Source organism: Haematobia irritans, chromosome 2 (genome assembly GCF_050003625.1).
Source record: "Haematobia irritans isolate KBUSLIRL chromosome 2, ASM5000362v1, whole genome shotgun sequence".
Taxonomy (NCBI): Eukaryota; Metazoa; Arthropoda; class Insecta; order Diptera; family Muscidae; genus Haematobia; species Haematobia irritans.
Window position 1 is genome coordinate 79,716,833 of NC_134398.1, and position 18,527 is coordinate 79,735,359.

Genomic DNA, 18,527 nt, shown 5'->3' on the forward strand with positions numbered 1-18,527 from the left:
GTTTCGGGCACAATTTTAAAACACAATATATTTATGTACAAACATGTAATGTTCCTAAACTAACACTAAATTTTTTGGGACATCTATGTTAATATGTTAGAATATATTATGTTTGGGGCATGAATGTTTCATAAAAATCATATGTGTGAATGCAAACATATATAAATTTACAAATTTCGACTAACCATATATATGTTGTGATATTTTATTCAAAGCGACAGAGAGAGAGTATAGAGAAAGAAATAGAGATGGAAACCGGGAGAGTTGACGAAAGATATCAACATAACACAGCGAAAGAATCAAAAGAGAACAATTTCTGTGAAACCGCTTGTATGTTGTTTCGCAAAATTGTTTTATGATAAAGCCAAAAATTTGATATGCTTAAGTCTAAATATTATTTAATTTGAATAAAGAGAATAGACATTCGGAACCAAGAGAACAGACATTTGAAAAACAAACAGCAAATGTTTTCGCCTTTAGAGCAGCATTTTATGTGTGTGGACATGTGTTTTGTTTATCATTTTGGCATTATGGGCACAATTTTTTTCTTGGTTCGTTAAAAGAAATCAGGGGTCTTCATAAAAATAACGAAAGGGCACTATACTCTTTTTAGAGTTGGGACAATAAAATGAAATAAGGAGGAAATAGTGAAAAATTACACAGTAAAACGTATAAAAACAAAGTTTAGTTCCTCTTTATTAATAAGTAGTCCACGAGGAGTTGACGAACACCTTCAAATATAAAAGCGGGCATTAAGTTCGAGTTTTGCAGCTAAAACAATTTAAAAAGTTTATTTTCTTTAAAATGAATTATTAAAGAAAAATGAAAGGCATTTTAGAGCGATGGTGTTAAATACTCCACATTTTTCTTTTGTTAGAGTTTTTGAATTCCTTCCAAATTTTAAAGTTTTGTACCAAAAACAGTTTTTTGTTACAAAATTGTTATTTTTGCAATAAAAAATAATATTTTATCCAAAAATCGGTCAATTTCGTTTATATCAAGCACTGTTACTGGCTATAAATCTTTAATGTGGGTTAATTTCGAAGTTTCATTATAAAAATTTAATATAGAATAAATATAAATGTGTAAATTAAAAAAAGTGTTCGGTCGGAGCAGGGATTGAACCCACGACCCTTTGCATGAAAGGCATACATGTTAACCACTGCTCCACGTGGCAAGCAAATGTATGTTTCTGTTAAATAATGTTATGTTTGCATGGGCTCGTGGGCGCTGCAAACTATGCTATATAAATGTAATTTATAACGACAATTATCTACTGGTGACTATAACAGCTACGTAGTCCAGTGGATAGTGTGTTGGCTTACAAACTGTAGGGTCCTCGGTTCGATTCTCCGTGCAGGCGAAAGGTAAAATTTAAAAAATGTATAAAAGTGAAAAATTTTTTCAACATTATTTGTATTACAGAAAAAGGTGCCTAGAACTAAAATATTTCGTGGAAGTGAAAATTACGAGTATGTTAGGCATTCCAAGTATATAATATTTTTGGGCTCAAAATGCTTCCAAACATATAATTTGTTCACATAAAACAAACATATTAATGTTTCGGCAGTATCCAATAATAAATGTGCTTCCTGCAAAATATGTTTGGAACATATGTTAAAGAAGCGATTTTTTTGAGGGTGTAACATTATAGGCCTAAACACTGCCGTGTATAGCCAATGCACAATTGTCGGTTTTAGTCCCTACTTTTTATTATTGCCTTTTGGCACGAGTACAAAGCTACCGTGGTTTTTCTTGCCCTTTCTTCAATATTAAGCTTAAAGCTTCCTGTCCAAAATAACGCAAAAGTATTTTGCATACTCACCAAGGGGAATTTCATTACCCCCTAGCCACATCGCCAGCGTATGCCACAACAGGTAGCCCCCCCAGAATTTTAAAACCTATTTACGATTTCCATTATTTTTTATAATATTAGACAAGTTAATAATACACTGTTAGAAAAATATGTTTTTCATATGTTCCGATATAAACAAAATGTGTTTCGGGCACAATTTTTAAACACAATATATTTAAGTGCAAACATGTAATGTTCCTAAACTAACACTAAATGTTTGGGACATATATGTTAATATGTTAGAATATATTATGTTTGGGGCATGAATGTTTCATAAAAATAATATGTGTGAATGTAAACATATATAAATTTACAAATTTCGAGTAAACATATATATGTTGTGATATTTTATTCAGAGAGCGACAGAGAGAGAGAGAGAGAGAGTGTGTAGAGAAAGAAATAGAGATGGAAACCGGGAGGGTTGACGAAAGATATCAACATAACACAGCGAGAGAATCAAAAGAGAGCAATTTCTGTGAAACTGCTTGTATGTTGTTTCGGAAAGTCCAAATATTATTTAATTTGAATACTCGTGTAAAGAGAATAGACATTCGGAAGCGGGCATTAAGTTCGAGTTTTGCTAAAAAATTGAAAAAGGTTATTTTCTTTAAAATGAATTATTAAAGAAAAGTAAAAGGCAAAACAGGGTCATTTTAGAACGGTAATGCCAACTTAATACCGGCCTTAAGGGTAAAAATGAAATTAAGTACAAAACACGATAAGTTTTAAATGCATTTAAAATGGTGTTAAATGCTAGTAAAAAACTGTTCACGGCTAACTAAATTTATGTGTATATTATAAAATTATTTATGTATGTTTATACTCGACTCCACGTTCTTCTTTTGTTAGAGTTTTTGAATTCCTTCCAACATTTCAAGCTTTTATACCAAAAACAGTTTTTTGCTACAAAATTGTTATTTTTGCAATAAAAAAAAATTATCCAAAAGCTCAGTCCATTTCGTTTATATCAAGCACTGTTCTTTTCTGACTGTAAATCTTTAATAACACACATTTCGAAGTTTCATTGTAAAAATTTCATTTAATAATATAAAAATATAAATACAAAAATTAGAAAAAAAAATTGGTGTTCGGTCGGAGTAGGGATTGAACCCAGGACCTTTTGCATGCAAGGCGGACATGCTAACCACTGCTCCACGTGGTCAACAAATATATGTTTCTGTTGAATAATGTTTTGTTTGCATCGGCTCGTGGGCGCTGCAAACTATGCTATATAAATGTAACTTATAACGATAATTGTCTATTGGTAACTATAACAGCTACGTAGCCCAGTGGTAGTGTGTTGGCTTACAAATTGCATGGTTCCCGGTTCGATTCTCAGTCCAGGCGAAAGGTAAAATTATAAAATTGAATAATTTCTTCAACATTATTTGTATTACAGAAAAAGGTGCCAAGAACTAAAAAAATTCGTGGAAGTGAAAATTATGTGAGGGAATGAGCACAATCTTCTTTGGGGAAAATTCTTCGAAGCATATAATATTTTTGGGCTCAAAATGCTTCACAACATATATGTTCACATAAAACAAACATATTAATGTTTCGGCAGTATCCACTAATATATGTGCTTCCTGCAAAATATGTTTAGAACATATGTTAGAGAAGCGATTTTTTCTGAGGGTGTAAGAAAACAATGATCCGCTAAATACTTTCAAGCACAATCGATTTACTTTGGTTGTGGTAGCAGTTGCCGATGGCAATATATAGTTTTATTTCTTAACATTGTCTTCTAAATTGTAAGTTAGTTTCTTTATTATAAATGAATGTTTGAAGTCTTATATTTATGAAATAAAACTGTGGTTGAACTTTCGTTTTCGTTTAGTTTAATAACTAAATCTCCTTTATTATTTTGTTTAGTCAGACTTTTAGTCGTTTTAAAAAAATAGTAATTGATATAAAAACCATTCTTTCACAAATGAAAATCTTAATAACGTTGAAAAAAAAAAACAAACGTTGCCAAAAACGTAGTGAATTTGTTTTTTTTTTTTTTTTTTTTTTTTTGGGGCCCAGAAGTGGTACAAAATTGGCGACGAATTTAACATGGACATATTTTCCCAAATAAATTATAAAAATTATTTTCTGTGCATTCAAACGATTGACTGAAACAGTTGACCTCGAATATTTTCAAAAATTATCATATCTTCTAGAATGGATTTAATATTTTTGTGGCAAAATTTGAATAACTTGTACCATTTTATTAATTATTACTATTATTTTAACCTATTTAAAAAAATACCCATTAAAAATATGAAAAATTAGTTATATAAAATTGCATTAAAATCTTCCTGTGTAGTCAAAATAATTAACTTATTTGTGAGGACATTTTTAGAAGTGCTTTAAAGTTGTACCTTCACTTCCAAATTCCCTAATGTTTTTGCTGGGAAAAAGAGTGAAACTACTTTTAGTTGCTTTATTATAAATTAATTGTCTAGTTATGTTCAAGTCTGATTTTTTATTCATTTTTATAAAATAAAACATTAATTGAACCTACAACTTCAGTCTATTAATTTATAGCTGGGGGGCTACAGTCCCCCCTAGTATAATTGTCTAGCTACACTAACGGAGGTAACACACAGTTATAAACTGGTTTTAATCATCAATAAATCCAAATGTTTTAGAAAATATCAATATGTTTCGTTTTAATTGGTTTACGCAAACAAACATATTGTTATCCAATTTTCGTAAATGTAATTCCATTCTCAATATGCGTGTATACAATGCTTTGATCCTATCAATACGGTATTCTTTATTGTATTTTTGATGTTAAAAAACTAATACCATATTAAAAACTTTATTTAATTTTTTCTTGCATACACTGAAAAAAGCATTTCCGGTTCCAAAGATTTTGTCTTTACACTAATTTTGTCTTTACACTAATTAAATTTATTCGTTTTTTCAGTTTTTTCTTCATGAGCTTTCAAAGTCCCTTAAAAACGTGCTAACGACAACTTAAATTTCCAAATTCAGAAATTATCCTATGTATCAAGTAAAAAACGTCTTTAAAATAAAGAGTTGAAAAACGTCTTCTATTTTTTTAACGCTTTTTTAAATTTAATTCATTTTTAAGAATTTTCAGAATTGACCTTAGTCTAAAAAAAAATTCTTTCATGTCAAGATTACCCATTTTTAAGTTTAATCACTTAACTATAAGACTTCCCTAATAAGTTTTTCGACTTTTGGAAAAGGAAAAAACATAATATAAGAGAAATACACACGTTCGTATTTTAAGGACATGAAATCATTGGCCTCACAACAATATTTTTTCAATGTACAAAGAAATCCGCATCTAATTTTTTAACTTAGTAATAAAACAATAACTTGAGAACGTTATAATAACATAATAAGGAAACCATAAACGAGTCAAAAACTTTACATCAAGGTGTATTTTCTGCAAAACTGTCCCACATAATGGCGGAAATCATTGTTAATGTTTCAATTGAGCTTTGAAATATATGAAAAGCCTTAACCTGGCAGCAAGGGTTAGATAAAAACGCCGTTTTGACCATATTTCAATAGAAACATGTCGAAAATAAAAAAGCTAAAAATTGCTAAAAGTGTCACGAAAAAAAAGCTGAATGAATTTTTTTTTCGCTAAACGACTTCCAAAAAAGTCAGATCTAGCGGGAAAATGGCTAAACTGGCAACGCTGGTTCTGCATGATAGTTACCGTTAAAAATTGGAAGTTCAAATATGTAATAAGTGAGCCTGAAATATTAGACCATCATTCACGAAGAGACTGATTGTAAGTTTAACCATTACAAATAAATTCATTTTAATTTTCATACAAATCCTCTTATGAATATTGTTAATCTTTTTCTGTAATCTATCTGAAAATACATAACTAGAGACAATGACATTATTATGGTCCCATTCTATGGTGGAGATGATATTTACATATACTAATGCCAAATACTTCCTCTGGAAATAATATTCACTTAAGGCTTTTCACTCGCATTGGCTATATCACTGAGAACCGAAAATATTTGAATTAATTGTATGGTGGACGTATTCATTAACGACATTAACGTACACTGACTTCACAATGCATGCAATTATAAGAATTATTCTGTGAGACAATTATGGGTTTGGTCCTTAGCGTATTTGATGAAGCGTATACAAGCATTGTAGGATCGAAGAATTCCAGACCTACAATTAAACGTTTCCATTAAATGAGGAATATATTTTTATTATGGCATGTATTTGTAGTTATGCTCAAAATAATAGATACGTTTATATAATATACACATGGTGTCTTTGGCAAAAATGCTCACGGTGGGCTCCTGAGTCGATATAGCCATGTCCGTCTGTCCGTCCGTCCGTCCGTCTGTCTGTGAACACATTTTTGTGATCAAAGCCTAGGTCGCAGTTTTATTCCAATCGACTTCAAATTTGCCACAAGTTTCTGTTTATGGGTCAGAATAGAGCCCTATTGATTTTGGAAGAAATCGGTTCAGATTTAGATATAGCTCCCATATATATCTTTCGCCCGATATGCACTTATATGGACCCAGAAGCCAGAGTTTTGCTCTGATATGCTTGTAATTTTGCACAAGGAGAACTATTGGCACCGTAGTCAAGTGTACGAAATTTGATTGAAATCGGTTTAGATTTAGACATAGCTCTCATATATATATATTTCGCCCGAAAGATAATTTGTTTGAAATTTTGCAAAAGGAAAGCAATTAGTACTATTGTCAAGTACGCCAAATTTTATTCAAATCGGTTCAGATTTAGATATATCTCCCATATATATCTTTCGCCCGATATGGACTTATATGCCCCCAGAAGCCAGAGTTTTATCCTAATTTGTTTGAAATTTTGAACAAGGAGAGCAATTAGTACTATATTCAAGTATGCACAATTTTATTGAAATCGGTTAAGAAGTAGATATAGATTCCATATATATCATTCGCCCGATATGCACTTATATGGCCCCAGAAGCCAGAGATTTACCCCAATTTGGTTTAAATTTTGCACAAGGAGAACAAATAGTACTATAGTCAAGTATGCACAATTTTGTTGAAATCGGTTCAGATTTAGATATAGCTACCATATATATCTTTCGCCCGATTTTGCGTAATTGATCATATAGGTCAAAGTTGCAATCCGAGTTACGTGAAATTTTGCACAGGGAGTAGAATTAACATTGTAGCTATGCATGTTAAATTTGGTTGAAGTCGGTTCAGATTTAGTTATAGTTTTCATATATATGTTTTTCCGATTTGGGCAAAAATGGCCAAAATACCCACATTTTCCTTATAAAGTCGCCACTGCTAAGTCTAAAACTTGTAAACATGACTCAAATTTTTCTATAATTCCAATACACATTTATCGACCGATAAATCATAAATACACTTTTGCGAAGTTGCCTCCTAATTAATACAGATTTAAATGTTTCCCATATTTATACCCTGCTCCACACTGTGGAACAGGGTATTATAAGTTAGTGCATATGTTTGCAACACCCAGAAGGAGACGAGATAGACACATGGTGTCTTTGGCAAAAATGCTAAGGGTGGGCCCCTGAGTCAATATAGCGATGTCCGTCTGTCCGTGAACACATTTTTGTAATCAAAGTCTAGGTCGCAGTTTTAGTCCAATCGACTTCAGATTTGGCACAAGTATGTGTTTTGGCTCAGAATATATACGTATTGGTTTTGGAAGAAATCGGTTCAGATTTAGATATAGCTCCCATATATATCTTTCGCCCGATATGGGTTAATACGGTCCAAGAAGCCAGAGTTTTACCCCAATTTGGTTGAAATTTTGCACAGGGAGTAGAATTAGCATTGTAGCTATGCGCGCCAAATTTGGTTGAAATCGGTTCAGATTTAGATATAGCTCCCATATATATGTTTTTCTGATTTCGACAAAAATGGTCAAAATACCAACATTTTCCTTGTAAAATCGCCACTGAAAAGTTGTAAAAATGACTCTAATTTTCCTAAACTTCTAATACATATATATATCGAGCGATAAATCATTGCGAAGTTTCCTTAAAATTGCTTCAGATTTACATGTTTCCCATATTTTTTTACTAACATTGTGTTCCACACTAGTGCATTAGCCGACTTAAATTTTGAGTCTATAGATTTTGTAGAAGTCTATCAAATTCGGTCCAGATCGAGTGATATTTAAATGTATGTATTTGGGACAAACCTTTATATATAGCACCCAACACATTTGACGGATGTGATATGGTATCGAAAATTTAGGTCTACAAAGTGGTGCAGGGTATAGTATAGTCGGCCCCGCCCGACTTTAGACTTTTCTTACTTGTTTTTTACTAACATCGTGTTCCACCCCTGGGCATTAGCCGACTAATTTTTATCCAGATCGGGTCAAATTTAGGGTATAATATAGTCGGCCCCGCCCGACTTTAGACTTTCCTTACTTGTTTTCATTTGGATATGGACAAGGATTCAATCGCTTACACTTCGTTCGTAACACCGTTTGGTCAATATGAATATTTGAAAATGCCATCTGGGTTGAAAAATGCGCCGGCAAGTGTTCAATGATTTATTAATGGTATATTTCGCGATTTGATAGAGCAACGTAAGCAAATTATTTATATGGATGACATATTGATAGGTTAGGTTAAAGTGGCAGCCCGATTCAGGCTCACTTAGACTATTCAGTCCATTGTGATGTCACATAACTAAGAGTATAAAGGGTGATTCGGTCAAAATTTGGTCAAGGGTAAACGGGTGTAAATCGGTGAAATCGTTTATTTAAAAAATCAAATTAAATTTCTTTTTCAAGTTATGTTAGTATAAAATTCAGGAAAAATATTCAGTTAGGCTTTCGCTTTTCCAAATCCGAATTGCCGGGCCTCACGCTTGACACCTGCCATCAGATTTTGTACAGCCACCTTGTCCACCTTCTTCGCCGCAGAAAGCCAGTTTGCCTTGAACTGCTGCTCGTCCTTAGCAGTTTTTTGGTCTTCTTTAGGTTCCGCTTGACAATAGCCCAGTATTTCTCAATTGGGCGGAGCTCTGGCGTGTTGGGAGGGTTCTTGTCCTTGGGAACCACCTGCACGTTGTTGGCGGCGTACCACTCCATGGCCTTTTTACCGTAATGGCAAGATGCCAAATCCGGCCAAAACAGTACGGAACAACCGTGTTTCTTCAGGAAAGGCAGCAGACGTTTATTCAAACACTCTTTCACGTAAATTTCTTGGTTGACAGTTCCTGGAAGCTATGAAAATGCTGCTTTTCAAGCCACAGGTACAGATGGCTTGCCAAAACAGATATTTCTTTGCGAACTTTGACAGTTTTATGTGCTTGAAAATATCTGCTACCTTTCCCCTTCCTTTTGCCGTATAAAACTGCTGTCCCGGAAGCTGCTTGTAGTCGGCTTTGACGTAGGTTTCGTCGTGTACAGCCTCCGGGATCGCGCTTTGGCCGTCGTATTTTGTTTATCATCGCGATTTGGAGTCACTACCTTCTTGTAAGTCGATAGTCCGGCTCGTTTTTTGGCTCGATGCACGGTTGTAGACGATACACCCAGCTTATTTGCGGCATCTCGGAGAGAGAGGTTAGGGTTTCCCTTGAAACTACCGGCAACTCTCTTTGTCGTCTCAGCGGCTTCCGGTTTTCGATTTCCCCCCGATCCAGACTTCCTGGCTGTCGACAAACGTTCGCGATGCGCGAGCAAAATTTTGATACGCTGCTCTTCTTGGGTGGACGGCATTTTGACAACTGAAGAGTGAATTCCAAAATCAAAATAGGAGCAACATTCTACACACACACCTGCAAAATGAGGGGTGTTCAGGTTTTTTTTAATGCAAAATTGAAAGAAATACGTCAAGTTTGTATTGACCAAATTTTGACCGTATCACCCTTTAATATATTAAACATATTTATTACGTATCAGCAGCATCGACTAGCCTTGAAATACTAATTTATTATTTTTGCTACTTCTACCCCTCCAGGGTAGAAGTAGCAAAATAAAATAATAATAGGTCTCTGCACCCAAAAAAAAGTGACCCCATCGTGGAAGAAAATGTAGGTTTATTTTAGAAAATTTTAACTAAAATAGTTTTCTAATTGCAACATGTTACAAAAAAGTTAATACTTCTTGTCAAATTGAAGAAAATTTTTTAAAAATAATTAATTTTTTTCTGTTGTTTAAGAAAATTTCATATGTTGGAAGAAAAAATTGGATTTAAAAATCGTTAAAATGTCTTTAGCGCTGTACGAAGTTCGAGACAGGTACAATTTTAGTAAAATGTACTCATTTGAGGACTTATGAACTCAATTTAAGCAAACTTCTGTCATTTTAGGAAAATATGAACTGTTTTATTTTTTAGTAAAAGTGTGCACTATATTTGTATACAACTTTTTTTCTTATTTTTAGTTCACGTCATTAAAGTTAGCAAAAACTTATTCAAATAAGGAACATTTACTCATATTGTGCAAAATTTAACTAAAATCAACTAATCTTCATGAACTAAAATAAAGTTCAGTTGGCATTAGACCCCCTTTTTTCTGGGTGTGTCCAACGATTTTGTCGTTCTTTTACAATTTGAATCCCAACAAATATAAAACATCATAAACAAATATTTTTCACAAAAGGTTGGTGTCACCGAATGTTACTTGATAATTGAAGATTCCAAAATGAAGACGAATGAATGACGGATTATTTTCTGCTGGTGTTTTCTTGTTCATTCTTCTTTTATAAATACAACATAACGCACGTTGATACACAGAAAAAAGTGTCTTGTAAATTAAACGATCATTTTAACTTCCACATAGTTCAAAAAATTTACTCTAATATAATTCATTTTTCGTAACCTTAACGAAAATTAATCACTAACTACGAGATGGGAAGGATTTTTCCTTAAATAAATTTCCAACACAGTAGTTAATACATCGTTGATTGTATTATAAAAATACATAGGTGATATAAAAATCTTACTACGACATGTGGAAAATTTACTAGAAAAAATTTTTTTAGTAAAAATGAACTTAACCACATTACAGATTCGTATGATGGTTTCCTACAGCTTATTCCCCTTTTGTTGTTGGAGTATTTTTCTTCATATTGACAACTTTAGATAAAGTAAAAAAAAATAGTTAATATAATCCTTGACATGTGTGGCAGCCCGATTGAGCATGAATCTTAACCGGGCTGCCTCTTTAACCTAACCTAACTAATCAATAAATGTGTTACTGGACAGTTAAGTGAGAAGAGAGCAATGAATACAGTCCTTCTAATGGTATTTTTTAATATTCTTTCTGCTTATAGGTAATTAAGCTGACAACCTAGGAAAATGTTCTTGAAACGGTATGATAAAAATCAATACGTACGATGGACTGAGAGGATTTTCTTCAGTTTGGTATGTTTTTTATGAACCGTATCTCGTCCATTTGTAATAAAACCACAATTTCAAAATACTTTTTATTTGCAGGTATACAGGCCTTCTAATGGTATTTTACTGTCTACAGGTAATTAAGCGGACGTACATGGAAATCGATATTATTCATATTTTTTTATAATTTTGCAATTGCAATTATTGTATATTATTAGCAATTGTTTTGTGTTACACAGAAAAAAAAAAAGTGTCTCGTAAATTTAAGAAGATTTTTACAATAATTTATTACAAGAATTTTCCATTTTTTTATTTCATTTTTCGTATCTTCAACGAAAATTAACTACTCGAAAGGAAATTTCACAACTTCTAAGTAGCAATCGTTTAGTTCATGACCTACAAAATACGATGGAAATTTCCTTAAAAAATTTCTTAACTGGCAGTTAAAAATTCGTTTGATATACTATAAAACTACTTGTGAAATGTAAAGTACTTTCTAAATAATAAGTGCAATTTACTTTAAGAGTTTTTTGTATGAGAACATATTTTTTTACGAAAAATGAACTTGAAAGTGGATAGCAATTTCTTACTGACAATTCCTATAGTTAATAATTGTTGGTAAAAAATTACCCAATGAAGTATTTTTAGTTCACATGTAATTAAATTTATATACATTTTCGTCAAAAATGGTAAATAACATTTCATGAAGTTTTTGCAAATTTTAAGTTAAACGTTTCATCGTTCATAAACTGGTGGGCCTTTACGAATATTATTCTTAGAGTAAATTGTCAGCAGATGCGATGAACTAATGCATAGTACAGAGATCTTTATCGGCATAGTGGAGTGTGATTAAAGTAAAGATGATGTTACTTGAGTTTTGTTTGAGTGAGAGTAATGCATTAATGAGAAATGGTAACGAGGGCTGGGTATCCCAGCGGCGGAAATCGCTCTTCATAAGGCCTTTTAAAAGGCATTTATTTGCAGACACAAGGCATTGACTTCCCATTACATATTCATTGTATTTTTACACAGGGTGTCATAGCCGACCAAGGGCTCCGACTTCAACTTACAGCATAAGGGCTAATATAAGGTCATTATTTTAAGGCCTTTTAGGAAGTGCCTCAAATAAGTTTTTTATAATGTGTGATAAAATAAGGCCTTTTATAATGTATACATCAAAAGGCTTTATGAAGCATATATAAATAGAGGCCTCTTAATAGGAGTTTAAAATAATGCCAATTTAATGCCTTTTTATGAAGGCTGTTTAAAAGGCCTTGTTTACATACCTTATAAAGGACCTACTCCAAATTTCATATATAAACAAGAAACCCAAAATTTGTGCAGGATTCTTTTTATTTTATTTTGTACTATATAAAATTGTACTATAAAAAATAAATCACCTTCTTCATAGGAACTGATTTCGTATTGGACGTCTGATTTCCACATATTGAACAGATCATTGGCTTTCATGGTAGAAGTTGCCGCTAAATAAATAAGTAAAATTATTATAAAATTATTATTATAATGCAATTCAATATAGTATAATATTCGTTAAAAAATATATACTTACCGCATATTTGACACTTCAGCTACTTAAAATAAAAAACAAATACCTCGACTTGCTCAAACGAAATCACAAACCCGAATGAAGAAACACGTGATGCTTTAAATTGTGCAAAATTATTTTTATTCTTAACTTTCGGTTACTTATAAACTTACGGCATAAGGGCTTATCAAAGGTCTCTTAGATTAAAGAAGTGCGCATATGAGAACATGTCTTTTTTTAAAGCCGTTATAATGTTTGTGACTCGTTGTCGAAAAACTTATAAATTGGCTTACGGCATAAGGGCTTTTCAAAGGTCTCGTAAATTATAAGAGCTTGCTATGAGAATATGAGTTGCTTTTTAAAAATCGTTTTATTTTGCCTCGTTGCAAGAACACATTGTAATTCACAATACCAAACAAGTCCTATTAGGAGTTCTTTAAAATGTGTCTTTAAACACATGTCCCAGATAAGCCATTTCAAAAGGCCACGACAAGTATGTTATGAGAAAAGGAATAGCGATCTTAGTAAATAAAGACCTTTTTAAGGTCTGTTTTTTGCAATGAATGATGAATGAGTATCAACTTTTTTTGTAAAGAAGGAAGAGGTCTTACAAAAGGGATTATTTTATAAGACCTAATCGCCTCTAAAATAAGGGCTCCGTGAATGCTTTAAATCGAAAGTGCTCTCGATTTACGCCGCTGGGATGTTGTGTATACATGAGCGTGGGGTTGTTTTTATTGTTGTTCATTTAGTGCTTTGTGTGTATGTGTGTTTGTTATTCGCGGATGGTTTATTTGGCTGGATGAGGTGTTGTTTTCAATAAAGGCACATGTGTTTTTGTTGTTGTAAGAATGCTTTGGCTTTGCTTGGTTTTGTTTGGCATGCTTCAGTTGTATAGTTGGCGTTGGCGTGGGCTGTTGCATCTTTTAGGCAGGTATGCAACAAGGGAATATAAAGGCATGGAATATTTTGGATTTTTGAGACATATATTGGTGTTTGTTTATTAAACCTTTTAAATGAAAGTTATTAATATTTTATCGATAGTTTAGAAAAAAGCGATTAAGAATGTTTAGGGAAATATGTTGAAATTGAAAGTATATTGAAATTTTTATTATTCAATGTAAAAAATTAATATTCAATTTGAGATGAATTTGGAAAATTTTTGTTATATCTCAGCGTATAGTTTAGTCATAAATTGGTAAGTATTTTTTTAATACGGCTTTTTTTTAAAGGATATTTTTTATGTATATTATTATTTGTTAATTAATTTTTTTGTAAACCAGTTTAATGTTTTTCTTTGTTGTAAAAGCAATATTTAATTTCAGAGCAACTCCAGATGGATTCGAACAAATTTAAAAAATAGAGAATTTGTAAGTTTTCTTTTAAAATTTGGCTTTCTTTCAACTAGAATATTTACGTTTTTATGACCTTTTTATCATCAAAATTGCAGGTTTTTAATACCTTATTTTAGTATTTCTTTAATCAAATTTTTTGGAAACCAATGTAATATTTTTAATGTAAAAAGCAAATATTTAATTCAGAATAATATTTAATTTCAGAATAACCCCTTAAAAATTTGGAAAACTTTTTATTTCTCCTTTGCTTGTAATTTAATAGTGAATTGGTAAGGATTCTTTCTTTCTTTTATCCAGAATATTTGGTTTTTTGTGCATATTATTATTTTTTTAATTAGATTTTTTGGAAACCAATTTAATAATTTTATTTAATGTAAAAAATAAATATTTAATTTCAGAGTAACCCCAAATAAATTTGGACAACTTTTTATATTTCCCCTCAGCGTACAATTTAATAGAGAGTTGGTAAGTTTTATACTAAAACTTTGTCTTTCTTTCAACTAGAATATTTATTTTATTATATCCTTCACATCGATAACAACACAGTTGTATGAGTTTATATAGAATACTTCATTATTTCTCTAATTGTTTCAGGTACACATTTTATGAGATACGTTTTCCAAAGAAAAGTTGAATTCCTTACACCATTTGATAAAATGCCTCCAAAATATGGTAAGTTACAAGCTAAAAAAAGAATTAAAAAATTATATTTTATTACATTGTGTTCATTTTTAACAATTATCATTATTGCTTCCATTTTTTTTCCAGCAAAATATATGCAAAAATTACCTACGATGAATAAAAAAGGATAAGCCAAATTGTCCAAACAGCGAGTTAAAATGAACTACTCTCTGTTCCACGTGGTCATAATTTTTATTCACAAAAAACATTGTATTAAGAACTTTCATCATAAATTTTTATAATAAAGAACTTTTGCTTAAAGAAACTTTAATTTTAATGTATGAAAATTTTCATAATAGTAAAACGGTTTGTTCTTCCTTTAATTATTTAATTTCTCTGTACTGTGGAATGATTGATTTAAAAATAGTTTAGTCGTCGACATTTTAAAGACACTGTTAACCAATTTTTATTATTGGGTTTCCCAAAAAATAATCAAGTAAACCAAAATAATACTGACTTTTTAACTTGGTAGGGGTATATAAATCTTATGGTGTTGTAAAAATGAACTAAAATACAATGTTATAGATGAACTAAAATTTAAGAGAATTATAAAATAGACAAGTTGAAAAAAATCTTAAGGGCTAAATCATGGTCAATATTACTACAGTTTAGTTCATTTTGCAATGGAAAAGGGTTCACTGTTTTTTCAGTGTATATAATAATAAGTTTTTGAAATTGTACGAACAATTTCTTATTTGTATTACGGCTCATTGTACCTTTGATTCCTTAATTTCTCTAATTTGTTGAAAATTATACTGACAAACAATTTATTAGAAACCACTTTTATAATATAGGTTTCCCATAAAATTTGTTAATTTTTCCGAATAGCAAGAATATTTTGAATGACTGTGAGTAATTTCATCCCATAGAGTAGTAAAAATGAACTAAAATACTATGCAATGTATGAACCAATTTGTATGAAAATCATGTACTTAACTACACCCTCAAAAAAATCGCTTCTCTAACATATGTTCCAAACATATTTTGCAGAAAGCACATATATTATTGGATACTGCCGAAACATTAATATGTTTATTTTATATGAACATATTATATGTTTGGAAGCATTTTGAGCCCACAAATATTATATGCTTGGAAGAATTTTCACCCCAAGAAGATTGTGGTCATTCCCTCACATAATTTTAACTTCCACGATTTTTTTAGTTCTTGGCACATATTTCTGTAATACAAATCATGTCGAAGAAATTATTCAATTTTATAATTTTTTTTAAATTTTACCTTTCTCCTGGACGGAGAATCGAACCGAGGACCATACAGTTTGTAAGCCAACACACTACCCCTGAGCTACGTACACCGAAAAAAAAGTTTACTATTTTTTATGAAAAATGAACTAGCCCATAGTAAGAATGACCATGATTTGGCGCCAAAGATTTTTTTCATCTAGATAAGTTCATGATTTTCTTATAATTTAGTTCATGTATTGCATCGTATTTTAGTTCATTATTACTTTGCTGTGGGAAGAATATAGTTAAACTCATTCAAAATATTCCTGCACCGAAAAAAAAGTTTACTATTGTTTACGAAAAATGAACTAACCCATAGTAAGAATGACCATGATTTGGCGCCAAAGATTTTTTTCATCTAGATAAGTTCATGATTTTCTTATAAATAAGTTTATGTATTGCATCGTATTTTAGTTCATTCTTACTACGCTGTGGGAAGAATGTACTTACACTCATTCAAAATATTCCTGCTATCCGGAAAAATGAACAAGTTTTTGGGAATCCTATATTTAGAAATTGGTTTCAAATAAACTGTTTATCAGTATAATTTTCAAAGAAGTAAATAAATTGAGGAATTAAAGGTACAACAAGCCTGTATACAACTAAGAAATTTTTCGTACAATATAAGACAATTTTTCATAACTACCAGTATTTTATTTCAAAAAATTATTATTATATTACATAAAACTATGGCTTATGATATACAATAAAAGAAATGTTTTTATTCGTACGCTGTATGCTGTTACTTTTCGGTAGTTAATAATTGCTTCTTCAAAAGAGTAATATTCTATGTTAGTAGAATGAAACTAATTAATATCAATTTCCATTTTCTATCCATATGAAAGATATATGCCATAAGTTGCTATTTTCATTTCATTTTTGTCCAATTTTACCGATTTCGCTAGTTTTTGTTGTGTGGATTTGCGTCATAAGCCTCTGAAGTTAAAAAGGTATATAAAATATAAAAATATTATCAAATTCTATGGTATTTTGATCTTTAACTTACAAGAGAATTTTCTTAGAGCAAATAGGGATATCAGCTTAGTTAGCATTAAACAGTAAGAAGATTCCAAAAAATACCATTAGATTTGCTGTCATCCTGCAAATGAAAATTATTTTTAATAAATAGAAATTTTGGCTTTATTACAAATGGACGAAAAACATACCACATTGAAAAAAATCATCCAATTACTACATTAGTGGAATCATATCCATGCACAAATGGGACATATTTGAAATCCTTCTCAGAATATAAATGAAATAAAAATATTATAAAATTAGATATAATTTCCACTTGTCAATATAGCATTTAGTATTTATGGTGGATATTAAGTTCGAGTTTAGTGGCTAAAATCCCAATTGTTCATGATTAGTTTTCTTTAGAAATACATGGGAACAAAATTGAACCGTTTTTGTGTTCATTTAAAATTTATATCAAATTTTTAGTAATTTGAGGTCGCTGAATCCAAATTTACACTTGTTTTTTTAAGAGCTCGACTTTTTGAGATATACGGTTATGTTCAAAATTAAGGCACTTCCGCTATATATATTGGAATAACTTGAAAACAATTCATCATATTAAATTAAAACAAGTATATACGGCCGTAAGTTCGGCCAGGCCGAATCTTATGTACCCTCCACCATGGATTGCGTAGGAACTTCTACTAAAGGCTGTCATCCACAATCGAATTACTTGGGTTGCGATAACACTTGCCGATGGCAAGGTATCGTAAAACTTGTTAACACTGTCTTCTAAATTGTACGTTAGCCCATACGGGGTATATATTAAACAAAAAAAGGCCGATGAAATACGTATATAATCTAGTTTGACAAAATTTTCTATAGAAATAAAATTTTGACAAAATTTTCTATAGAAATGAAACCTTGACAAAATTTTCTATAGAAATAAAATTTTGACAAAATTTTCTATAGAAATAAAAATTTGACAAAATTTTCTATAGAAATAAAAACTTGACAAAATTTTCTATAGAAATAAAATGTTGACAAAATTTTCTATGGAAGTAAATGTTGACAAAATTTTCTATAGCAATACAATTTTGACAAAAATTTCTATAGAAATAAAATGTTGACAAAATTTTGTATAGAAATGAAATTTTGACAAAATTTTGTATAGAAATAAAATGTTGACAAAATTTTCTACAGAAATAAATTTTTTACAAAATTTTCTATAGAAATAAAATTTTGACAAACATTTCTATAGAAATAAACTTTTGACAAAACTTTCTATAGAAATGAAATTTTAACAAAACTTTCTATAGTAATAAAATTTGACAACATTTTCTATGGAAATAAAGTTTTGGTAGATTACAAAATTTTCTATAGAAATAAAATTTTGACAAAATTTTCTATGGAAATAAAATTTTGACAAACATTTGTATAGAAATAAACTTTTGACAAAACTTTCTATAGAAATGAAATTTTGACAAAACTTTCTATAGTAATAAAATTTGACAAAATTTTCTATGGAAATAAAGTTTTGGTTGATTATTTTTGGCGA

The 18,527-nt window shown here is 30.8% G+C and overlaps 1 long non-coding RNA gene across 1 annotated transcript; it reads right to left on the reverse strand.

Moving 5' to 3' along the window:
* Positions 1-16,362: 16,362 nt before the first annotated feature.
* LOC142223066 (uncharacterized) lies at positions 16,363-17,249 on the reverse strand. The gene is made up of 3 exons (XR_012718533.1): positions 17,176-17,249; positions 17,016-17,108; positions 16,363-16,945 (listed from the first exon to the last, which is right to left on the reverse strand). It is a non-coding gene; the product is annotated as an uncharacterized LOC142223066 (long non-coding RNA).
* Positions 17,250-18,527: the final 1,278 nt, after the last annotated feature.